General features: G+C 46.8%; 1 long non-coding RNA gene across 5 annotated transcripts in view; it reads right to left on the reverse strand.

The window, feature by feature from the left end:
* The window catches only part of LOC141162391 (uncharacterized), a 70,489-nt gene that overhangs the window by 16,961 nt on the left and 27,564 nt on the right, over window positions 1-25,964 (reverse strand). For all 5 annotated transcript variants that reach the window (XR_012250774.1, XR_012250773.1, XR_012250775.1 and 2 more), the window contains exons 3-4: window positions 22,758-22,935; window positions 21,865-21,970 (exon numbers count right to left, since the gene is read on the reverse strand). This is a non-coding gene — a long non-coding RNA (uncharacterized lncRNA). The remainder of the gene's footprint in view (window positions 1-21,864; window positions 21,971-22,757; window positions 22,936-25,964) is intronic.

The raw sequence follows: 25,964 nt of genomic DNA on the forward strand, positions 1-25,964 counted from the left end.
CAGAGCGAAACCACAGGTGCGGTAGACAAGTGGAGCAGAGCGAAACTGCAGGTGCGGTTGACAAGCGGAGCAGAGCGAAACAGCAGGTGCGGTAGACAAGCAGACTAGAGCGAAACCGCAGGTGCGGTGAGCAAGCAGAGCGAAATCGCAGGTGCGGTAGATAAGCGGAGCAGAGCGAAACCGCAGGTGCGGTAGACAAGCGGAGCAGAGCGAAACCGCAGGTGCGGTAGACAAGCGGAGCAGAGCGAAACCACAGGTGCGGTAGAGGAGTGGAGCAGAGCGAAACCGCAGGTGCGGTAGACGAGCGGAGCAGAGCGAAACCGCAGGTGCGGTAGACAAGAGGAGCAGAGCGAAATCGCAGGTGCGGTGAGCAGAGCGAAACCGCAGGTGCGGTAGATAAGCGGAGCAGAGCGAAACCACAGGTGCGGTAGACTAGCGGAGCAGAGCGAAACCACAGGTGCGGTAGACAAGCAGAGCAGAGCAAAACCACAGGTGCGGTAGACAAGCGGAGTAGAGCGAAACCGCAGGTACGGTAGACAAGCAGAGCAGAGCGAAACCGCAGGTACGGTAGACAAGCAGAGCAGAGCGAAACCGCAGGTGCGGTGAGCAAGCAGAGCGAAACCGCAGGTGCGGTAGATAAGCGGAGCAGAGCGAAACCGCAGGTGTGGTAGACAAGCGGAGCAGAGCGAAACCGCAGATGCGGTAGACGAGCGGAGCAGAGCGAAACCGCAGGTGCGGTGAGCACCTAAAATGCTCGGGTGCTCGAAGCTCGGGCCGAGCTCGCCGTGATGCTCGGGTGCTTGACCCGAGCAATGAGCCCAATGTTAGTCTATGGGAGACCTGAGCATTTTTGCGGCGGCACCTCCGGCAGTATTTTAAAAGCCTAACAAGTGCCAAAAAAGATAGTGACAGTGCTCAAATGACATGGGGATCGCGCAAGGAAGCATTTCTGACCCCCAGGTCACTGCTGTCAACAACGTGGTCAGAGGTATTAAGCCACTTTTAAGGGCTGACAATAAAACGTTCAAAAATGAAACTGAAACTGCTTTCCTGTGAAATATGTTAAGGAAGTTCTTTTCCAGGGTAAAGACTTGTGTATAAGGTAAAATAAATAACCCCCCCAAAAAATACTCCTCCACACCTTGGGCTATGTTTACAAGTAGCATTTTTTATGCGTTTTTGCACTTTTGTATTGCTTTCAGCCGTGACAAATGCATTCACCGGGAAATGTCATTTTAACATTTTACAACCTTATCTGGCCATGTGCTGTGTGACACATGCATACAGTGCTGAAAAGACATGGGAACAGCATGGGGAAGACCCCTGGAAGCATCTCTGACACCCAGGTCACTGCCTAAAAGTGTGCCCATCAGAAGTCATCCTTGCCGCATCAGAAGATGCAGACTTGCAACTATCCCCGTGCAAGTTCTTGTCCCAGGGCAGTGTTCAATTGTACCTCCCCCATTCCTTGCAATGCAAGCGCAAATATGCAGCCAACCACCCACCCACCCCCAGGCTGCAATACCATACTGCTTGCTTGCACTTGAAATTGGGCCTTTTAGGAATGTGGAGGCGGAATCTGGCCACCACGTCATGGCTGCGTTGGCGGCCTCGTATCGATACTCAGTCCCCAGCCGCCTGGCGGCCGGGTGTCCACACTCGGTCCCAGCCGCCAGGGGCTGGCCGGGTGTCCATACTCGGTCCCCAGCCGCCCCACGGCCGGGTGTCCATACTCGGTCCCCAGCCGCCAGGGGGCGGCCGGGTGTCCATACTCAGTCCCCAGCCGCCCCGCGGCCGGGTGTCCACACACGATCCCCAGCCGCCTGGGGGCAGCCGGGTGTCCATAAACGGTCCCCAGCCGCCCCTATTTCTCCTGTCATCTTCCCCCCACACACTTTTCTTAGCCCGGCCTGCTTTAGGGCAGCATTGGACGAGCCCACCAGAGAACCAGACTCCTCCGGTGGGTCCTGGCTTCTCCATCAGGGGAGTTGAGAGTGCCAAGGTGAGGAGCATGATGATGATGATAGAAGTTAGCATCTGCTTTGTTTTCTTTTAATGCAAGCATAAGTGTACAGCCTGCCACCCACCCACCCCCAGGCTGCAATGCCATACTGCTAGCTTGCACTTGAAATGGGGCCTTTTAGTTTGGAGGAGGCCGAAGCTGGCCACAACCTCATGGCTGATTCGGCAGCGAGGTATCTGTAGCGCCCCGAGGGTTCGGCCGCTACAGGGGTATTGCACCTCAGACCAGAGGTGTGATATTCCACTCCCAGGTAAGGATGGAGTATGGACCAGGGCTCAGTTAGCTGCATACAGCACACACACCCCATTTCCGAGGGACAGCTCAACGGTGCTCCCACTAGACAGAAGTGCAGGCACGACCGACTATATCCCTGCCTGGAGTGGGGAGGGGGGTGGAACACCCAGTGCTGTAGGGGCAGATAGGGGTTGGTTCCTGAGCGTAGGAAGGAGCCCATTGGTTGCTGGTCACCTGGGCTCATGGTCAGAGGGAGGTATAAAAGGTGGGCACCATCTTAGCTCTAGGAGAGAAGAGAAGTTCGTTCAGTCAGAGGAGAAGACCGGGAGTGGAGGCTCTGTAGGAGCTCCACTCAGGAGCGGGCCTAGAGAGAGGCCGAGGAAGAGAGAGAGAGGAGGTGAAAGGGAGCTGTGATTAAGTCTCATCCCAGCTCCACGAGAAAGGAACAGAAAGGAACAGAGAAAGAGAAGAAGAGGCAGAGAAACAGAGGGGCTCAGGAGCAAGAAGGTGGAAGGGACCCTAAGAACCCACGAGAATCCAGGGTAAAGGGTCAGGCAGATTAAGGGTACCGGATCCCAAGTTGGTGGAGGAGAAACTACCCTCAGCCAAAGACCGGTCGTCGTGATCATCTATTGGTGCGACACCTCATCAAACCTGCTAGGAAGGCACCATATAGGACAGCGGAGGACGGGGCCCACATTTAACCGCACAAGTCCGCGGCAGCTGGACAAAAGTGGGTCACTGGTGAGGCAGGCCAGAGAAAGGATTAAAGGGGGTCCTGTGCCATGCTCCTGAACTGCCTGGGAGTTGACCGAGCCCCACACCTGGTGGACGCAGCACGGCTCGGGCGGTCACTGCAGACAGAAGTGACCCAGAACAAATGAACTGTGAGTAAAGACCCTGGACTGTAACTTGTTGTCTGTGTGCTCCTTCGCGCCTCCAGCACTACCGGTACTGGGACTCTCACCACCATCACTTCCACCATCCACTACACTGCCCTGGGGCCGCACTCTTCCCGTGGGGAGTCACACCATCCCAGCTGCACACGTCATCGGCCCCAGCGGACTGCCTTGCAGCGGCGGTTCCTAATAGCCGCAATCCACGGGTGGCGTAGTCGGACATTATCTGAAGCACGTAGCAGACTACCATTGGTCTGACCACCCTGAGCCGCGGGACCGGGCCGCCACTACTACCCCCATCGTTCCCCTATCGCCCGGATCCGCGTGCCCCACGGCCCAGGGGGCGAGTCATATCCATACTCAGTCCCCAGCCGCCCCTATTTGTCCCTGTGTGCCTTATACATAAGATTAAGCGCGCATACCAAAACATTACCTGTGCCCTCCCCAGTGCATTTAGTGGGAAGGACAGCCTATTCCGCTGTAGTGTGTGCATGCCAAACCCCTGTTCATGGTACATGCAAAGATGCCTCCCACCCTGCACCTGTCGTTGCAGACTTGCAACTATCCCCGTTCAAGTTCTTGTCCCAGGGCAGTGTTCAATTGTACCTCTCCCATTCCTTGCAATGCAAGCGCAAGTATGCAGCCTGCCACCCACCCACCCCCAGGCTGCAATATCATACTGCTTGCTTGCACTTGAAATTGGGCCTTTTAGGCATGTGGAGGAGGAATCTGGCCACAACGTCATGGCTGTGTTGGCGGCCTGGTATCCATACTCAGTCCCCAGCTGCCCCGCGGCCGGGTGTCCATACACAGTCCCCAGCCGCCTGGGGGCAGCCGGGTGTCCATAAACGGTCCCCAGCTGCCCCTATTTCTCCTGTCAGCTTCCACCCACACACTTTTCTTAGCCCAGCCTGCTTTAGGGCAGCATTGGATGAGCCCACCAGAGAACTAAACTCCTCCGGCGGGCCCTGGCTTCTCCATCAGGGGAGTTGAGAGTGCCAAGGTGAGGAGCATGATGATGATGAGAGAAGTTAGCATCTGCTTTGTTTTCTTGGAATGCAAGCGCATGTATGTAGTAGCGGCTAGGCCTGAGATGGTCAGCGTTTTGGCGCATATCCTACCACTTCCAAGGATTGCTGGATGTTTTCCTGCTACTATTCCAGTTCTATGACTCTCGTTAAAACAAAGCTTCAGGTGATAAATGATGGATGAGGTAGTGGCAAAGGAGAAAGAGCAGGAGGAAGAGGGACCATTCACATCAATATCAGGCCAGTCAACCACATATGTCTTGTAGGATATGTTTCTGTAATAAAAGGAGCGGTTCGGCTACACAGTTATAGGGCATACAGTGAGTGCAATGCCTACCAAAAAATTTGACATGTAGGTCAGAGGGCCTTAACTAAACCATTTTTTCCATTTATAGCAACTGGGTCTCCTGTACACTGTTGGCCTAATCAGTGAATGGAAGGCTTTCCAAAAATTATGAGGAACTGCAATGCCCCTTGAAACAGACGTGGATTACAGCGTACTAAAAACCTTCTACCCATTATTGGGTAGTGGGTCTCCCTTAGTTTTCACCTTAGCATTGAAAAGCAAAAGCTGACTAAAATTAGGAGGAAATGCAATGCCCGTTGGAAGAGTCATGGAGGTTAGAGGTAATTAAAAACAACATTTCAATGCCCCTTGGAAGAGCTGTGGAGTTCAGAGTGGCTTAAGAGGACGCTTTTAATGCACCTTTGAAGAGATGTGGAGGTCACAGTAGCTTAGCAAGACGGTTTTAATGCCCCTCAGAAAAGACGTGGAGGTCCCAGTAGCTTAACCAGACGGTTTGAATGCCCCTTGGAAGAGACGTGGAGGTCACAGTAGCTTAACAAGACGGTTTTAATGCTCCTCTGAAAAGTGGTGGAGGTCGCAGTAGCTTAACAAGACGGTTTAAATGCCCCTTACAAGAGACATACAGTACAGCAACTTAAAAACATTATTCCCATTATTGGGGAGTGTGTCTCCCATAGTCTTTGCTTATGCCTTCCAAGCAAAAGCAGCCAAAAATTAGGACGGAGGAACTTGCAATGCCCCTTACAAGAGCCATGCAGTACAGCATATTACAAACATTATTCCCATTATTAGGGAGTGGGTCTCCCATAGTATTTGTTTATACCTTCCAAGCAAAAGCTGCCAAAAATTAGGACGGAGGAACTTGCAATGCCTCTTACAAGAGCCATGCAGTACAGCATATTACAAACATTATTCCCATTATTGGGGAGTGGGTCTCGCATAGTATTTGCTTATGCCTTCCAAGCAAAAGCAGCCAAAAATTAAGACGGAGGAACTTGCAATGCCCCTTACAAGAGCCATGCAGTACAGCATATTACAAACATTATTCCCATTATTGGGGAGTGTGTCTCCCATAGTCTTTGCTTATGCCTTCCAAGCAAAAGCAGCCAAAAATTAGGACGGAGGAACTTGCAATGCCCCTTACAAGAGCCATGCAGTACAGCATATTACAAACATTATTTCCATTATTGGGGAGTGGGTCTCCCATAGTATTTGCTTATGCCTTCCAAGCAAAAGCTGCCAAAAATTAGGACGGAGGAACTTGCAATGCCCCTTACAAGAGCCATGCAGTACAGCATATTACAAACATTATTCCCATTATTGGGGAGTGGGTCTCCCATAGTATTTGCTTATGCCTTCCAAGCAAAAGCTGCCAAAAATTAGGACGGAGGAACTTGCAATGCCCCTTACAAGAGCCATGGAGTACAGCATATTACAAACATTATTCCCATTATTGGGGAGTGGGTCTCCCATAGTACTTGCTTATGACTTCCAAGCAAAAGCTGACAAAAATTAGGACGGAGGAACTTGCAATGCCCCTTACAAGAGCCATGCAGTACGGCATATTACAAACATTATTCCCATTATTGGGGAGTGGGTCTCCCATAGTATTTGCTTATGCCTTCCAAGCAAAAGCAGCCAAAAATTAGGACGGAGGAACTTGCAATGCCCCTTACAAGAGCCATGCAGTACAGCATATTACAAACATTATTCCCATTATTGGGGAGTGGGTCTCCCATAGTATTTGCTTATGCCTTCCAAGCAAAAGCTGCCAAAAATTAGGACGGAGGAACTTCCAATGCCCCTTACATGAGCCATGCAGTACAGCATATTACAAACATTATTCCCATTATTGGGGAGTGGGTCTCCCATAGTATTTGCTTATACCTTCCAAGCAAAAGCTGCCAAAAATTAGGACGGAGGAACTTGCAATGCCGCTTATAAGAGCCATGCAGTACAGCATATTACAAACATTATTCCCATTATTGGGGAGTGGGTCTCCCATAGTATTTGCTTATGCATTCCAAGCAAAAGCTGCCAAAAATTAGGAGGAAATGCAATGCCCGTTCGAAGAGTCGTGGAGGTTAGAGTTAATTAAAAACAACATTTCAATGCCCCTTGGAAGAGCTGTGGAGTTCAGAGTGGTTTACCAAGACGCTTTTAATGCCCCTCAGAAGAGACGTGGAGGTCGCAGTAGCTTAACAAGACGGTTTTAATGCCCCTTGGAACAGTGGTGGAGGTCGCAGTAGCTTAGCAAGACGGTTTGAATGCCCTTTGGAAGAGACGTGGAGGTCGCAGTAGCTTAACAAGACGGTTTTAATGCCCCTTGGAACAGTTGTGGAGGTCGCAGTAGCTTAGCAAGATGGTTTGAATGCCCTTTGGAAGAGACGTGGAGGTCTCAGTAGCTTAACAAGACGGTTTTAATGCCCCTCGGAAAAGTGGTGGAGGTCACAGTAGCTTAACAAGACGCTTTTAATGCCCCTCAGAAGAGACGTGGCAGTACCAGTAGCTTAACAAAATGGTTATAATGCCCCTTGGAAAAGTGGTGGAGGTCGCAGTAGCTTAACAAGATGGTTTGAATGCCCCTTGGAAGAGATGTGGAGGTACCAGTAGCTTAACAAGACGGTTTTAATGCCCCTTGGAAAAGTGGTGGAGGTCGCAGTAGCTTAACAAGACAGTTTGAATGCCCCGTGCAAGAGACGTGGAGGTCCCAGTAGCTTAACAAGATGTTTTAATGCCCCTCGGAAAAGTGGTGGAGGTCACAGTAGCTTAACAAGACGCTTTTAATGCCCCTCGGAATAGTGGTGGTGTTAGAACTCTCCTGTTAGGTTTTTTCTATCTTGCGGGTCACATGACCTTTTTTGCCCATTTAATCCTGCTCCGCCCTCCTGGCCTTGCTGGACTTCATTGTAATTTCTACTCTTAAGCTAGCCTGGTGCTTAGTTACCTTTCTCAGTCAGTTTAGCTAGGTCTTCGGACCTTTATGTTTTATGTTGTGTGTTTGTCTTTTACTGCTACAATTTCTGCTAGGAGGTGTCCAACTTTATCCCAGTCCCTTGTTCTTGTAGGGATCCCTCCCTTGCATCTATAGGTCTTCGTACAGACTAGCCGAGGACTTTAGCGGGTCTGATCGCAGGATCAGGTTCCCCGTTACATCGTAGGGATCTAGCTTAGTTCTATTGTAGGGACAGATCTCCTTTCTTTCCTTAGTGCTTGTAGCAGATCATAACAGGTGGAGGACGCAGTAGCTTAACAAGACGCTTTTAATGCCCCTTGGAAAAGTGGTGGAGGTCGCAGTAGCTTAACAAGATGGTTTGAATGCCCCTTGGAAGAGACGTGGAGGTCTCAGTAGCTTAACAAGACGGTTTTAATGCCCCTCGGAAAAGTGATGGAGGTCACAGTAGCTTAAAAAGACGCTTTTAATGCCCCTCGGAAAAGTGGTGGAGGTCGCAGTAGCTTAACAAGACGGTTTTAATGCCCCTTGGAAAAGTGGTGGAGGTCGCAGTAGCTTAGCAAGACGGTTTGAATGCCCCTTGGAAGAGACGTGGAGGTCTCAGTAGCTTAACAAGACAGTTTTAATGCCCCTTGGAAAAGTGGTGGAGGTCACAGTAGCTTAACAAGACGCTTTTAATGCCCCTCAGAAGAGATGTGGAGGACCAGTAGCTTAACAAAATGGTTTTAATGCCCCTTGGAAAAGTGGTGGAGGTCGCAGTAGCTTAACAAGATGGTTTGAATGCCCCTTGGAAGAGATGTGGAGGTCCCAGTAGCTTAACAAGACGGTTTTAATGCCCCTCGGAAAAGTGGTGAAGGTCACAGAAGCTTAACAAGACGCTTTTAATGCCTCTTGGAAAAGTGGTGGAGGTCGCAGTAGCTTAACAAGATGGTTTTAATGCCCCTTGGAAGAGACGTGGAGGTCCCAGTAGCTTAACAAGACGCTTTTAATGCCCCTTGGAAAAGTGGTGGAGGTCGCAGTAGCTTAACAAGATGGTTTGAATGCCCCTTGCAATAGACGTGGAGGTCCCAGCAGCTTAACAAGACGGTTTTAATGCCCCTCGGAAAAGTGGTGGAGGTCACAGAAGCTTAACAAGACGCTTTTAATGTCCCTTGGAAAAGTGGTGGAGGTCGCAGTAGCTTAACAAGATGGTTTGAATGCCCCTTGGAAGAGACGTGGAGGTCCCAGTAGCTTAACAAGATGCTTTTAATGCCCCTTGGAAAAGTGGTGGAGGTCGCAGTAGCTTAACAAGACGGTTTGAATGCCCCTTGCAATAGACGTGGAGGTCCCAGTAGCTTAACAAGACGGTTTTAATGCCCCTCGGAAAAGTGGTGGAGGTCACAGAAGCTTAACAAGACGCTTTTAATGCCCCTTGGAAAAGTGGTGGAGGTCGCAGTAGCTTAACAAGATGGTTTGAATGCCCCTTGGAAGAGACGTGGAGGTCCCAGTAGCTTAACAAGACGCTTTTAATGCCCCTTGGAAAAGTGGTGGAGGTCGCAGTAGCTTAACAAGACGGTTTGAATGCCCCTTGCAAGAGACGTGGAGGTCCCAGTAGCTTAACAAGACGGTTTTAATGCCCCTCGGAAAAGTGGTGGAGGTCACAGAAGCTTAACAAGACGCTTTTAATGCCCCTCGGAAAAGTGGTGGAGGTCGCAGAAGCTTAACAAGACGCTTTTAATGCCCCTTGGAAAAGTGGTGGAGGTCGCAGTAGCTTAACAAGACGGTTTGAATGTCCCTTGGAAGAGACGTGGAGGTCCCAGTAGCTTAACAAGACGGTTTTAATGCTCCTCGGAAAAGTGATGGAGGTCACAGTAGCTTATCAAGACGCTTTTAATGCCCCTCGGAAAAGTGGTGGAGGTCGCAGTAGCTTAACAAGACGGTTTTAATGCCCCTTGGAAAAGTAGTGGAGGTCGCAGTAGCTTAGCAAGACGGTTTGAATGCCCCTTGGAAGAGATGTGGAGGTCTCAGTAGCTTAACAAGACGGTTTTAATGCCCCCCGGAAAAGTGGTGGAGGTCACAGTAGCTTAACAAGACGCTTTTAATGCCCCTCAGAAGGGACGTGGAGGTCCCAGTAGCTTAACAAAATGGTTTTAATACCCCTTGGAAAAGTGGTGGAGGTCGCAGTAGCTTAACAAGACGGTTTGAATGCCCCTTGGAAGAGATGTGGAGGCCCCAGTAGCTTAGCAAGACGGTTTTAATGCCCCTCGGAAAAGTGGTGGAGGTCACAGAAGCTTAACAAGACGCTTTTAATGCCCCTTGGAAAAGTGGTGTAGGTCGCAGTAGCTTAACAAGACTCTTTTAATGCCCCTTGGAAAAGTGGTGGAGGTCGCAGTAGCTTAACAAGACTGTTTGAATGCCCCTTGGAAGAGACGTGGAGGTCCCAGTAGCTTAACAAGATGGTTTTAATGCCCCTCGGAAAAGTGGTGGAGGTCACAGTAGCTTAACAAGATGCTTTTAATGCCCCTCGGAAAAGTGGTGGAAGTTGCAGTAGCTTAACAACATGCTTTTAATGCCCCTTGGAAAAGTGGTGGAGGTCGCAGTAGCTTAACAAGACGGTTTGAATGCCCCTTGGAAGAGACGTGGAGGTCCCAGTAGCTTAACAAGATGGTTTTAATGCCCCTCGGAAAAGTGGTGGAGGTCACAGTAGCTTAACAAGACGCTTTTAATGCCCCTCAGAAGAGACGTGGAGGTCCCAGTAGCTTAGCAAGATGGTTTTAATGCCCCTCGGAAAAGTGGTGGAGGTCGCAGTAGCTTAACAAGATGGTTTGAATGCCCCTTGGAAGAGACGTGGAGGTCCCAGTAGCTTAACAAGATGCTTTTAATGCCCCTTGGAAAAGTGGTGGAGGTCGCAGTAGCTTAACAAGACGGTTTGAATGCCCCTTGCAATAGACGTGGAGGTCCCAGTAGCTTAACAAGACGGTTTTAATGCCCCTCGGAAAAGTGGTGGAGGTCACAGAAGCTTAACAAGACGCTTTTAATGCCCCTTGGAAAAGTGGTGGAGGTCGCAGTAGCTTAACAAGATGGTTTGAATGCCCCTTGGAAGAGACGTGGAGGTCCCAGTAGCTTAACAAGACGCTTTTAATGCCCCTTGGAAAAGTGGTGGAGGTCGCAGTAGCTTAACAAGACGGTTTGAATGCCCCTTGCAAGAGACGTGGAGGTCCCAGTAGCTTAACAAGACGGTTTTAATGCCCCTCGGAAAAGTGGTGGAGGTCACAGAAGCTTAACAAGACGCTTTTAATGCCCCTCGGAAAAGTGGTGGAGGTCGCAGAAGCTTAACAAGACGCTTTTAATGCCCCTTGGAAAAGTGGTGGAGGTCGCAGTAGCTTAACAAGACAGTTTGAATGCCCCTTGGAAGAGACGTGGAGGTCCCAGTAGCTTAACAAGACGGTTTTAATGCTCCTCGGAAAAGTGATGGAGGTCACAGTAGCTTATCAAGACGCTTTTAATGCCCCTCGGAAAAGTGGTGGAGGTCGCAATAGCTTAACAAGACGGTTTTAATGCCCCTTGGAAAAGTAGTGGAGGTCGCAGTAGCTTAGCAAGACGGTTTGAATGCCCCTTGGAAGAGATGTGGAGGTCTCAGTAGCTTAACAAGACGGTTTTAATGCCCCCCGGAGAAGTGGTGGAGGTCACAGTAGCTTAACAAGACGCTTTTAATGCCCCTCAGAAGGGACGTGGAGGTCCCAGTAGCTTAACAAAATGGTTTTAATACCCCTTGGAAAAGTGGTGGAGGTCGCAGTAGCTTAACAAGATGGTTTGAATGCCCCTTGGAAGAGATGTGGAGGCCCCAGTAGCTTAGCAAGACGGTTTTAATGCCCCTCGGAAAAGTGGTGGAGGTCACAGAAGCTTAACAAGACGCTTTTAATGCCCCTTGGAAAAGTGGTGTAGGTCGCAGTAGCTTAACAAGACTCTTTTAATGCCCCTTGGAAAAGTGGTGGAGGTCGCAGTAGCTTAACAAGACTGTTTGAATGCCCCTTGGAAGAGACGTGGAGGTCCCAGTAGCTTAACAAGATGGTTTTAATGCCCCTCGGAAAAGTGGTGGAGGTCACAGTAGCTTAACAAGATGCTTTTAATGCCCCTCGGAAAAGTGGTGGAAGTTGCAGTAGCTTAACAACATGCTTTTAATGCCCCTTGGAAAAGTGGTGGAGGTCGCAGTAGCTTAACAAGACGGTTTGAATGCCCCTTGGAAGAGACGTGGAGGTCCCAGTAGCTTAACAAGATGGTTTTAATGCCCCTCGGAAAAGTGGTGGAGGTCACAGTAGCTTAACAAGACGCTTTTAATGCCCCTCAGAAGAGACGTGGAGGTCCCAGTAGCTTAGCAAGATGGTTTTAATGCCCCTCGGAAAAGTGGTGGAGGTCGCAGTAGCTTAACAAGATGGTTTGAATGCCCCTTGGAAGAGACATGGAGGTCCCAGTAGCTTAACAAGACGGATTTAATGCCCCTCGAAAAAGTGGTGGAGGTCACAGTAACTTAATAAGACGCTTTTAATGCCCCTTACAAGAGCCATACAGTACAGCATCTTAAAAATATTATTCCCATTATTGGGGAGTGGGTCTCCCAGAGTCTTTGCTTATGCTTTCCAAGCAAAAGCTGACAAAAATAAGGACCGAGGAACATTCAATAATGGCAACACGGACCACGGTCACCCTGGTGGTATAGTGGTGGTGCAGGCTGAGGATAAGGAGAAGAACATAAAACAGCCGAAATGAGGAAGCGTATACCCATGTGTGGGCGTGAAGCGATGCATGGGAATACACCTCCCGAAATAACACAGTGGATTTGACTTTATGTTACTCTGCTGTCATTTGGTGGTGATGAGAAGTCTGGCCCAATCCAGCCCTTGTTCATTTTGATAAGGGTCAGCTTGCCAGCATTGTCAGTTGATAGGCGAGTGTGCTTATCAGTTATAATTCCCCCAGCGGCACTTAAAACACGCTCCGATAACACGCTAGTGGCAGGGCAGGCCAGGACCTTCAAGGCGTACAGAGTGAGTTCATTCCAAGTGTCCAGCTTGGATAGCCAATAATTAAAAGGCACAGAGGAATCACGGAGGACGCTGGTACGGTCGGCAAGGTGCTCCCTCACCATCTTTTGAAACTTTCCACTCCTTGTGAGAGTACCTCGCGCCTCAGGGCCTGTAAGCTGGGCGGGTCTCAGAAAACTGTCCCAGAACGTTGACAGTGTTCCCCTGCCTCTGCTTGATTGGAGTTGTCTCTCTCTCGCTTGTACGCCTTGGTTGGTCAACAAACTGTGACCTCTGCCGCTAGCGTGTTCAGATGTGAATTTTTTTAACAGTTCTGCAGCAAGGGCCTTCTGGTACTGCCCCATTTTTGTAGACCTCTCCACCTCAGGAATAAGAGAGTGAAAGTTCTCCTTGTAGCGGGGGTCTAAAAGTGTCACCAACCAGTAATGACTGTCACCCAACATTTTGACAACGCGAGGGTCACGGTTAAGGCAGCGTAACATAAAGTCAGTCATGCGTGCCAGACTGGTAACGGGCAAGATTTCCGTGTCCTCACCAAGATGATGACTGACCATGCTCTCCTCCTCCTCCTCCTCCCCCCTGTCCTCAGGCCACCCACGCTGAACCGACGGTATGACAGTTGTACAGGTACTACCGTCTACAGCGCATGATACAAGCTCCTGTTCTTCCTCCTCCTCCTTCTCCTCCTCCTCTCCCTCATTGTCCCCCAATGCATGTTGGGATGAGATGAGGCTGGGCTGTGTGTAATCGACCGCTACGGCTTCTTGATCCATCTCATCATACTCTGGCTGCAATGCCTCCTCTTTAATTCTCTGCAGAGAGCATTGCAAAAGACAGACAAGTGGAATGCTGACGCTAATGATGGCGTCATCGCCACTCACCATCTTGGTGGACTCCTCAAAGTTTGTCAAGATGGTACATATGTCAGACATCCAGGTCCACTCCTGAGGTCTTATGTGTGGAGTCTGACCTGAATATCGACGGCCTTGTTGCAGCTGGTACTCCACAACTGCTCTCTTCTGCTCACAAATCCTTTGCAACATGTGGAGGGTAGAGCTACAACGTGTGGGGACATCACACACCAGTCGGTGTGACGGAAGCTGCAAACGCTGCTGCAACACAGCAGGGGTGGCGGAAGCTGTGGCCGACTTGCGAAAATGGGCTGACAGGCGGCGTACTTTGACGAGCAGATCTGGCAACTCGGGGTACGATTTAAGAAACCGCTGAACCACGAGGTTAAGCACATGAGCCAGGCATGGTACGTGTGTGATCTCGCCTTGCCTCAGAGCCGCTACCAGGTTACGGCCATTGTCACACATGACCGTGCCTGGATGTAGGTTCAGCGGTCTCAGCCACAGATCTGCCTGCTCTTTCACAGCTGTCCACAACTCACAAGCAGTGTGAGGTTTCTCACCTAAGCTTATGAGTTTCAGCACAGCCTGTTGCCGCTTGGCGGAGGCAGTACTGCAGTGCTTCCAGCTTGTAACTGATGTGGTGATATCTGAGATGGAGGAAACATGAGGAGGAGGAGGAGGATGATGCGCAGGAGCTGTACACTGTGGGGGAACTCTGACTGACATAGGGACCGTAATCCTCGGTGTGGGTAGGATGTGTTCCGTCCCAAGATCCGACTGGGTCCCGGCTTCCACTATGTTTACCCAGTGTGCCGTCAGGGAGATGTACCGTCCCTGGCCACAAGCACTTGTCCACGTGTCCGTTGTCAGGTGGACTCTCCCACTAACTGCGTTGTTGAGGGCACGGCAGATGTTTTGGGACACGTGCTTGTGTAGTACGGGGATGGCACACCGTTCAAAATAGTGTCGGCTGGGGACCGAGTACCGAGGGACGGCCACCACCATAAGGTTGCTGAAGGATTCCGTCTCCACCAGCCTAAAAGGCAGCATTTCCAACGCAAGCAGTCGTGAAATGTGCAAATTTAGGACTGTGGCCTGTGGGGTGTTAGCTGCGAATTTCTGCTTTTGTTCAAAGGTCTGGTATATGGACAATTGAACGCTGCGGAGGGACGTGGACATTGATGCTGTTTCTTGAGAAACTGCCATAACAAGTGAAGACTGAGAGGAGGGGGCATCTTTGCATGCAGTATGGACAGGGGATTGCCTTGCACACACAACAAGGGGTTCTATTGCACGCACAACAGCGGAAGAAGCAGTGGTGACACCCGCTGACACTGGTCGTGGACCCTGGGGTTCACCCCACAAAGTCGGGTGCTTTGCTGCCATGTGCCTGATCATGCTGGTGGTGGTCAGGCTGGTAGTTTTGTCACCCCTGCTGATGCTGGCATGGCAGGTGGTACAAATGGCCTCTTTGGGGTTATGAGCAGAGTCTTTAAAAAAATTCCAGACTCTGGAAGACCTACAGGTTGTACTGGCAACAGCCCTCGTGTTGGTGTTACGGGGAACTGTTTCCCGCCTTCTGTGTGCGGACACCACACTGCTTCTTCCTGCCTGTTGGGGTACTCTGCCTCCCTCACCCAGTGTGCTGCTGGCCTCGCTCTGCATGTCCTCCTGCCACGTTGGGTCAGTTACTAGATCATCCACCACCTCCTCCTCTTCCACTTGCGCACCACGATCATCCTCCTCACTTCGTGGCAATTGTGTCTCGTCATCGTCCACCTCTTGTGACAATTTGCCAGCGTCGACTTCCTGTGGCCGTGGCTGTTCAAATATTTGGGCATCGCAACATGGGATCTCCTCTTCCACCAATTCAAGCGGAGCAGGTGAGTGGCACAAATCTGGAAATGGACCAGTAAACAGCTCTTCAGAGTGTCCAAGTGTGGGATCAGTTGCTGTCTGACGACACTCGGCATGGTGGGAGGAAGGAGCATCAGGGTGAGGAGGAGTATGCAGTCGAGACTTACGGCTACTAAGAGTTGACCGTGTGGAAGACAGACCGGAGGTGGTGGTGCCCAGGTAACAGGAAGTATTATCTGCTATCCAATTAATAACCTGTTCACACTGATCAGTTCGCAATACTGGTGTTGTTCTGTGCTTCCCTAGTAATTCGGTCAAGAAGTGGGAGCGAGAAGATGTGGCTGTTGGCTGTGGCACATTTTCACCTTGGCCACGGCCCCGTCCTCTGCACGCACCATCACCAGAACGTCCACTTCCACGTCCTTTGCCACGCGCCTTGCCCATTGTAAAGGAAGTAAAATAGCTTACACTCGCACTATCAATGGAAAAAGGGTAATAAAAAGTAGATTAGAACCGTGGAAGAGGAAAACTACAGTTCTATTTCTCTGGCCTACACCAGACTTTTTTAAACAATCTGAACAATCAGGGAGAAACTATTATTGTTTTTCTTTACGGAAAAAATACCAAAAGCTGAATAATAGAGATTTTTTACCGTGGAATGGCAAAACCACAGTTATTGTTTACTGGGGTATACCAGACAATTTTAAACAGATATATTTGCGGCTGAACAGTGAGCGACACACTCAAACTTCTTTTTTTTTTAGGCAAAAATGGCCCAAAAGTGGATTATACAGAGGTTTGAACCGTGGAACTGCAAAACCACACTTCTGTTTCTCTGGCCTACACCAGACTATTTTCAACAGATATATTTGTGTCTGAACAATCAGGAGACACTACTGTTTTTCTTTACAGCAAAAAATGCAAAAAAGCAGGATAATACAGAGATTTGACTCGTGGAACTGCAAAACCACACTTGTATTTCTCGGGCCTACACCAGACTATTTTCAACAGATATATTTGTGTCTGAACAATGAGGAGACACTACTGTTTATCTTTACGGCAAAAAATGCAAAAAAGCAGGATAATACAGAGATTTGACCCGTGGAACTGCAAAACCACACTTGTATTTCTCAGGCCTACACCAGACTATTTTCAACAGATATATTTGTGTCTGAACAATCAGGAGACACTACTGTTTTTCTTTATGGCAAAAAATGCAAGAAAGCAGGATAATACAGAGATTTGACCCGTGGAACTGCAAAACCACACTTGTATTTCTCGGGCCTACACCAGACTATTTTCAACAGATATATTTGTGTCTGAACAATCAGGAGACACTACTGTTTTTCTTTACGGCAAAAATGCAAAAAAGCAGGATAATACAGAGATTTGACCCGTGGAACTTCAAAACCACACTTGTATTTCTCGGGCCTACACCAGACTATTTTCAACAGATATATTTGTGTCTGAATAATCAGGAGACACTACTGTTTTTCTTTATGGCAAAAAATGCAAAACAGCAGGATAATACAGAGATTTGACCCGTGGAACTGCAAAACCACACTTGTATTTCTCGGGCCTACACCAGACTATTTTCAACAGATATATTTGTGTCTGAACAATGAGGAGACACTACTGTTTATCTTTATGGCAAAAAATGAAAAAAAGCAGGATAATACAGAGATTTGACCCGTGGAACTGCAAAACCACACTTGTATTTCTCGGGCCTACACCAGACTATTTTCAACAGATATATTTGTGTCTGAACAATCAGGAGACACTACTGTTTTTCTTTACGGCAAAAAATGCAAAAAAGCAGGATAATACAGAGATTTGACCCGTGGAACTGCAAAACCACACTTGTATTTCTCGGGCCTACACCAGACTATTTTCAACAGATATATTTGTGTCTGAACAATCAGGAGACACTACTGTTTTTCTTTACGGCAAAAAATGCAAAAAAGCAGGATAATACAGAGATTTGACCCGTGGAACTGCAAAACCACACTTGTATTTCTCGGGCCTACACCAGACTATTTTCAACAGATATATTTGTGTCTGAACAATCAGGAGACACTACTGTTTTTCTTTATGGCAAAAAATGCAAAACAGCAGGATAATACAGAGATTTGACCCGTGGAACTGCAAAACCACACTTGTATTTCTCGGGCCTACACCAGACTATTTTCAACAGATATATTTGTGTCTGAATAATCAGGAGACACTACTGTTTTTCTTTACGGCAAAAAATGCAAAAAAGCAGGATAATACAGAGATTTGACCCGTGGAACTGCAAAACCACACTTGTATTTCTCGGGCCTACACCAGACTATTTTCAACAGATATATTTGTGTCTGAACAATCAGGAGACACTACTGTTTTTCTTAACGGCAAAAAATGCAAAAAAGCAGGATAATACAGAGATTTCACCCGTGGAACTGCAAACCACACTTGTATTTCTCGGGCCTACACCAGACTATTTTCAACAGATATATTTCTGTCTGAACAATCAGGAGACACTGCTGTTTTTCTTAACGGCAAAAAATGCCAAAAGCAGGATAATAGAGATTTTTTACCGTGGAACAGCAAAACCACAGTTATAATTTACTGGTGTATACCAGACTTTTTTAAATATATATATTTGCGGCTGAACAGTGAGCGACACACTCAAACTGTTTTTTTTTTAGATACAAACGGCCCAAAAGTGGATAATACAGAGGTTTGAACCATGGAACTGCAAAACCACACTTCTGTTTCTCTGGCCTACACCAGACTATTTTCAACAGATATATTTGTGCCTGAAAAATCAGAGACACACTTTTTTTTGGGGGGGTAGGGGCACCAAAAGGTTAATAAGACGGGTATTTGTACAGTGTGAAGGAGGAAAAAAAAAGAGGATTTAGATGAAAAAAAAAGGATTTTTCCTGGCCCCCGACACCTAGAGCTAAGTCCAGCAATTTCAGCAACAGGAACACACAGGACTGTAATGCAGTGTTTGCTCGTATAACCACTGCGTCTCCTATACAGCCTGCCTGCCTGCCTGATATCTTGGATGGATATTAGTCCTGAGAAGGACTGTTTGTTTGATCTGGCAGCCTTTACAGACCCTACACTAACTATTTCGCAGGATATATCTCTCCCTAAATCAACAGCACTGTCTCTACACTGTCTGATCCGGAGCGACTGTGTCCAAGATGGTGGCGCCCGGTTTTAAATACTCGAGGTGACGCTGTGCGGCCAGCCAATCACTGTAATGCCCACAAACAACATGGCTGTGGCATTACAGTGACTGGCAATCCCTGCATGTTCATTGGCTCAGTAAAGAGCGCCAAACATGCAGGGCGGAGACCCAAGCTCCCGCCCGAGTAACCCGAAAATGGTCGGTGCTCACCGAACATCCCGAGTAGCGTGATGCTCGGGCGAGTACACTAATGCTCGCTCAACACTAATCATAATCTATTTATTTCTTGCTCTTTGGCTCTTTAAGTGGGAAACTATCATGCTGTCTAACTACCTGACCACCTAAATAGAAAATAACCTCCCTCTTTGATATGCACATGCACTTTGAGTGTATCTATCCATATAATGGTTAGATTCTGTAACAACGGGGGATTCTATGCAGTGCTTATCCTTGTTTGGCTTTATCCATGCTATCTATAAGGGTGCATTTGGCAATGATATTTCTATATACTGGGCTGGCATTCTATGTGTCCCTCACACAAGAGGCATCTGTTTTTATTTTTGGGTGTTAGTTATCGTATTCAGATATTGCTAATAAAAATACAGTATATTACTGTACATACTTGCCCAAGTGCTCACTTGTGTCTACCTGGCTCCCTTGGTCTAAGGATTTCGCTAAGTAGCATAGTTTGATTTACAGTTATCCCTGTGACACTATATTGTGATATGGATCATTAAGTTATGGATCTAATATCTTCTCTGGAAGCAAAAAAGTCAGGAGTTGAAATTCAATATAACTGATTTTTTCACCCAACATCATCTGTCGGGTATAGTCAACAGGCCCTTGAACACAGTATATGATTGCCTGATCCCACTGGAATGAAAACGGTAGAGTTGGCCAATATTAAACTATTAGATATGGAAAGCTGCTCTAGATCTGTCATAAAGCTCTGGAAGTTTAGGTGCCCACACACCTGGAATGCGATTGACTGAACGCTTGACACTTACCTCTCCCAACCTCCCATACACATGACTACCTGGTGAGTCCAGACAACTTCTTTCTAATCTGTATGGGAGCTTTAAAGGGGACCTTTCGCCAGGTTTGACCAATATAAGATACGGCCACCACCTTTCAGCCCTGATATACAGTATTCTATAATGCTGTGTATATGCCCCAGATCCGACCTGCAAGACAAGAAAAAGAGCATTTATTATACTAACCTGGGGGGGTGGTCCGGTCCCAGGGGTGTTGCTCATCTTGGTCCGGCACCTCCCTACTTCTTGCTTCGTGTGGATGACGCGTCCCTACGTCTCCACGACATTGCACTTCTGCGCAGGTATACTTCTCTGCCCTGATGAGGGCAGAACAAAGTACTGCAGTGCGCATGCGTTAGGGCTCTTTGACCTTTCCCAGCGCCTGCGCACTGCAGTACATTGCTCTGCCATCGTCAGGTCAGAGAAGTACACCTGTGCAGAAGCGTGATGCCATGGTGACTGCGTGGATGACATACGGGATGCATCTTCCACATGAAGCAACAAGAAGGACGGCAATGCAAGAAGAAGGGAGGTGCCCGACCAAGACGAGCGACGTCCCTCAGACCAGACCATCCCCATGTGAATATAATTAAAGCTCTTTTTCTTGTCTTGCAGGTAGGATCGGGGGCATATACACAGCATTATAGAATGCTGTATATCAAGGCTGAAAGGTGGTGGCCGTATCTCATATCGGTCAAACCTGGTGACAGCTTCCCTTTAAGACTGGTAATGTCATATATATTTAACATCCCATACAAGATTGCTTGGGTCCTTGAATGGCCAATATCTGACCGATCCTTATGGCCCATTTAAACAGGCCAATAATAAAGAATGAGCTTTGCTAGGAGCACGCATTTCCCAATTACTTGGCCTATTTTATCAGGCCAGCCATCACCTAGTGAACGAGCAAAACACTGTTGCATCGGTGAGATGGTATTTATGCTTGCTTAAAAATCATTGTTCTCGGCAGCACATCTTCCTATGTAAACAGTTGATGTGCTGTCGATACCAAGTTCTATGGACGCAGAACGCTTTTACTAATGATGGAAGTGTGATTGGCCTGTCTACACTGCATTTCAAATTATTATGCAAATGCTATTTTTCCCTGAATTTCCTAAATGATCAATGCAAATGAGTCAGTACAATGTTCAAATCGTCAATGACATTTTATTGGACAAACCTCCCAATGATAACAGTATTTTTTTCAAAATTAAAAAAACTCAAAATGCACTGTTCCAAATTATTCTGCAAAACAGGGTTCAGTCACTGCTCGAAGTATAGAGAGCGGCGACTGTAATAACATGCTCCGGCACTGACTGACAGCCAGCTCTAATGCTGATCCTGCTGTCAGTTAGTGCCAGGGGTGCAGTCACAGCCGCCGCCGCTATCTATACACTGGTCGGTGACTAAATCCGCACTTGCACCACCCCAGTGACTGAACCCAAATGTTGAGCGGAATAAAGTTAATTTCCTATAGGCAGCAAAGCTCTAAGTGCGGGCGCTGGGCATGTTCTGCAGGTTAATAGCATTTTTTCACATGACAGGTTTCTGTTACCAGGCCAAGTTACATGTTAACATAAGACCCCTACTTAGATATCAATTCTTTCATCTATTGAACTTGTGAGTTTTTGAATAGTTTCTGCATTCATTTCTTTGCAGAATGTCAGAATATCCTCCCAGAGCTGCTGTTTTGATGTGAACTGCCTTCCACCCTCTTAGATCTTTGCTTGAGGATAGGTTCAAAATAGGGTTGAGGTCAGGGAAGGCTAGTGGCCACACCAGGAGTTTCTCTCCTTTTATGCCCATTTCAGCCAATGGCTCAAATGTAGCATGAGATGGTGCATTACCATGCATGAAGATAATTTTGCTATAGATGGCATGGTTCTTCTTTTTGTACCATGGAAGAAAGTGGTCAGACAGAAACTCTATATATTTTGCCTAGGTCATTTCCACACCTTCAGAGACCCTCAAGAGGTCTACCAGCTCTCTACCCATGATTCCGGCTGAAATCATGACTCTGGCTCAAAACATGACTTTACCTCCTTGCTGACGTCGCAGCCTTGTTGGGACATGATGGCCATCCACTACTCCATCCAGGATTTCACGGCACTCCTCAGTAAACAAAACTGTTTTAAAATTAGCTTTGTCTGGGCCCACTGCAACAGTTCCTGCTTGTTAGCACTGTTTAGGGGTGGCCAAATAGTAGGTTTATGCACAACTGCAAGCCTCTGGAGTATCCTACACCTTGAGGTCTCCTTGAATCAAGAGGCACCAGAAGCTTCAATTACCTGCTTGCTGCTTTGTAATGGTATTTTAGCAGCTGCTCTCTTAATCCGATGAATTTATCAGGGAGAAACCGTCCTCATTATGCCTTTATCTGCAGGAACCTTTCTGTGCTCTGCATCAGTCACAAATCTCTTCACAGTATGATTATCACTCATAAGTTTTCTTGAAATATCTAATGTCTTCATACCTTGTCCAAGGCATTGCAGTATTTCACGTTTTTCGGCAGCAGAGAGATCCTTTTTCTTTCCCATATTGCTTGCAACCTGAAGTAGTTTTCCTTCAATTGGACTCACCTGGCAAATTAATTATCACACGTGTTTGAGACTGATAACAGTGATCTGAAGTGTCCTGAGACACAATGTCATCCACGAGTTTATTTGAAAAACAAAAAATTAAATCTTTACGACACTTAAATCCAATTTGCATAATAATTTGGAACCTGGTGTAAATAGGCCATTAAACAACCGCCGATTGGCTTGCATGCAGCAGTCGTTTTTAACGGCCGCAGTCGACTTATCTAAATGCCTTTTACCTTCAATCATTATCTTGCTTCCCTCTATAACATTTGTGGTCCAGGTATCAACTATAACAATACAATGAAAATCAATACGAAACGTGAAGTTTGTGCTCAGCTATCCGGTGTAGAAGTGGATCTTATCTTGACATTAGAGAGATTATTGCCTGTTTCGTGCATGTTTATCTCAGAGAAATCTCAGAGGGTTTCCTGGACAGTTAACGTATTAAAGTGTTAGGACAGGTCTGATTCATTTATACTAGGCATCATGTTAGTCCTGCAGAAGGATTAGCACGGTGTCTTTCACAGCTTCGATGTCTGTGCTCCATTGACAATACATATCTCTGCTCCGGCAGCTCAGTGTTATCATAGGGGCACCGGGCCCAACAGCAACCAATCAGACCTGCTCTTAAACTTTGTCACGTATCCCATTAATAAAAAGCGCTACGATTCTACTTGTCAACAGAATTAACAACCACAGGGATTTTCCAAAAAGTTATCAGCATGTGATTAATGGGGGCACATCCCTCAGAACTCCCACTCGTCATTAGAAAGAACCATCATACCTTGAGTAGTTATCCTGGTATATTTGCTTATCTGCAATGGGTTGCCTCCCCACTGATCTCACATTATTGGTCTTTCCTAATGTTGCTCATCCAAATACGGCCTCATCTCCATTGTCGGCAGGTTATATTACAAAAGGAGGTTGTATCCAATATGGGTGCAGCAAAGAGGCATCAAAGCCTGCATGGACACAAACACGAAAAGACATAACATCAAAGAACAGCCATGTGCACGCCCGAATACATAAAGTCATACATCAAATATATAAATATAAGGAAAATAAAAAAATGAAAGAAAAAAAAAAGAAAAACAAAGAAATACATCAACTTAATTTGACAAAAAAATTCCGATGCAAGGAGAAAGATAAAAAAAAAAAAACCTTAAAAACTGATGAACAACAACATTAGCGCAAATAACTAATGGTGTCCTGTGTCCACACCAATGATAAGAGGTGAGGGTCAAAAAATATATATGGGTTCTCCATTATTCAAATCAATAGGGGGCGGATGTGCAGTACCCGGCCACTATTCTGTCGACGGAGCTGTGCCGTGAAGCTCTGCACTGAGCAGTTCTAGCCGCCATCAACACCAGTACAGCTGATTGGTGGGCTGCTAGGAGTTGCACCCCCACTGATCAGACATTGATGACCTATCCTAGGGACAGGCCATCAATGTTAAAGACCAGGACAGCTCCTTTAAAGAAGTTGTCCACTACTTGGTCAACTCCTTGTCATATCCCATGCTTGGTCCCGATAAAATAAAAAAACTTATACTCATCTCCTGTGCCAGCGCCATTCCTGCACTGTCGGCACTCGTCCTCCCCGAGGCTCTCTTGCTGTTGTTGTGACACGTGACCCCGGTGCCCAATCAGCACTGACGTCACTGTCGAATTGAACATGAAGAGGAAGTCAGAGAGCAGCCGCAGCCCGGACTTCCTCTTCATGTTCGATTTATCTGAGGTGGAGACAGTGATGCCAGTGCTGATTGGGCGCTGAAGTCTCGTGTCACAAACAACCACGCGACAGCCCCGGGACACCACTGGAATGGCGCCAACAAGGAAGGTGAGTATAAGCTTTTTTATTTTATCAGGGCCAAACATTTAGCTCAAGAAGGGGTTGTCCTAGTAGTGGACAACCCCTTTAAGCATGCATTATCCCAGAACTGTGATTCTGCCTCCATAACTGTTTCTGGTTCCATGAACGTAATATCCCCATCTAGCTTTCTTTTAAGCTCCTACATGAATACAGTGACCACTGTAGTTATCAGTTTTCCATTGGCAAACACTTGTTTGGCTAACAGCTATCTCTCCTGACTCTTCATACACATGCACGCTCTGCTTAGCAAAGTGCACATATGCTCTAAATAAGAAGGGAGTAAGTGACAGCCAGACATCTCTAGAAGTGGCTTATCTTTTGTAGAAAACGAGATGACAGCTGGTACATCTCTATTTTGCAATCTTTCAATTTTCTTATCACTGCAATTACTGTAACTGGGAAAATTGCAGCTCTATTGGTTGACAATGTCTAAGTTATCTTAAAAGTATATTTTCTAACTAAAGAAATAGCAGTAACTTTTGCTCCAATTTCTAATTGAATGATATTATGAACAGTGGGAAATGATTTATAAGATATGTTTCTTTAAGAGAGGGTCCACGTCAGGGGCACCATCAGAAAACCTCCAGATGTGCCCCAAGCTTTCCATTCTAGAATGAGGCACAGAGTTGAAAATACGAAACTTTGGATTTGGCTTGCCTCCTTTGGTGTCTTGTTTTTGATGAGCATTTAAGTGTACTCTATTGTACTATTGTGTCCAGCAAAAAAGGCGGCCACTGCCAGAAAGGAATTTAAGCAAAGTCCAAAGTTTCATATATTAAGAAAGAAAACGGATCCATTGAGGTATGTTCTGAATATTTTTCTGGCTATTCGGATGGGACCACCTGATGGAATGATCAACCAAGATCAAAGTGATGTGAATCCTCCCTGGAATTACACGTGAATTTTTGTTGGGTGTTGACCAAAGCACTCCAAAGAGGTGGGTGCACTAGTGGGCTCTCGCTTTAGTACATGAAAAGGACAAGGCACTTGGACGGCAGATTCAATGAATCACTCTTCAAGCATGATAATCATCTTCTTTACATTTCTTTTGAGTGCAATCCATGTATCAGAAGAAGGTCTAATTTAATGACCGAAATCTCATACACATGTAATTTTTGGACATGTAATTTTTGGATTGAGACTAGATACCTCTTAAATCTAGCCTAGTCCTTGTGAATTTTTTGTGTAATTTTTGGTTCAGTTTTTGAGGCCAGGATACGAGTGGATTCCAAAAGGAATGGGAAATACAAGGTGTACATCTTTCTTTTTTACCAACTTTTGACTCTGGCTCAAAAACTAAAAAAACTGCTTTTGTTTTCTTAGCCTTAGAAAATCTTTTTTTTCAGTTTTCATTATGGGTGTGAAATATTGGCATAATGATACATTTCTTTCTTCACTATTAAGCACTTAACTTGTAATGTAATTGATTTAGGTACAACTATAGATACACATGTCATTTGACTCTGATTGATTGTCTTTGGTCACATTTTTATAAGGTTAACAATGGAAGCCACAAAACTCTGCCAGATCTCTCAAGCATCTAACAGAACCCATTGACTTTTAGCATCATTTTCACATTGTCTTGCAGTCTTATGTGAAACGATTGCTGATGGAGGCTTCATACGGAGCCTCTGATGGCCTGGTGAAAGGAGCCTAAGATCGATTTCACACGTCCGACATTCACAGACTGAATATGAACCATGATGTCCAGATCAACCACGGGTCTCATGACCCGAACTCAACAAACTTATAACCATGTGTGAGGCTGTTGCATTCGGGACTGGAGATTCGCAGCCGGTCCAGACATTGCACTCTATTCTTGGACCGTAAAAGTCAGACATGTGAAATTGTTATTTTACTTAGTATTTGGATAGAGTTGAATCCTTTTTGGCTATTATCACTTGTTTATAAGGTATTTATATAAGTGTTTTTAAAGAAATTGCTTAAGGCATTTTTCAGCACACTATCTTACAGTCACAGACTATGAAGCCAGCAATAGAAGGGACAGTCAATGGGTTAATTGCACAGAGCCCTGTGAACAGTGGGCTACATTCACATTCATTTCAGAATCCTTAGCCCCTCTGAAACCCACTACGTATCAAATAGTCATCTTGAA

This window comes from Phyllobates terribilis, unplaced genomic scaffold (assembly GCF_046119375.1).
Source record: "Phyllobates terribilis strain yellow unplaced genomic scaffold, ASM4611937v1 Scaffold_1__5_contigs__length_1240528914, whole genome shotgun sequence".
NCBI lineage: Eukaryota > Metazoa > Chordata > Amphibia > Anura > Dendrobatidae > Phyllobates > Phyllobates terribilis.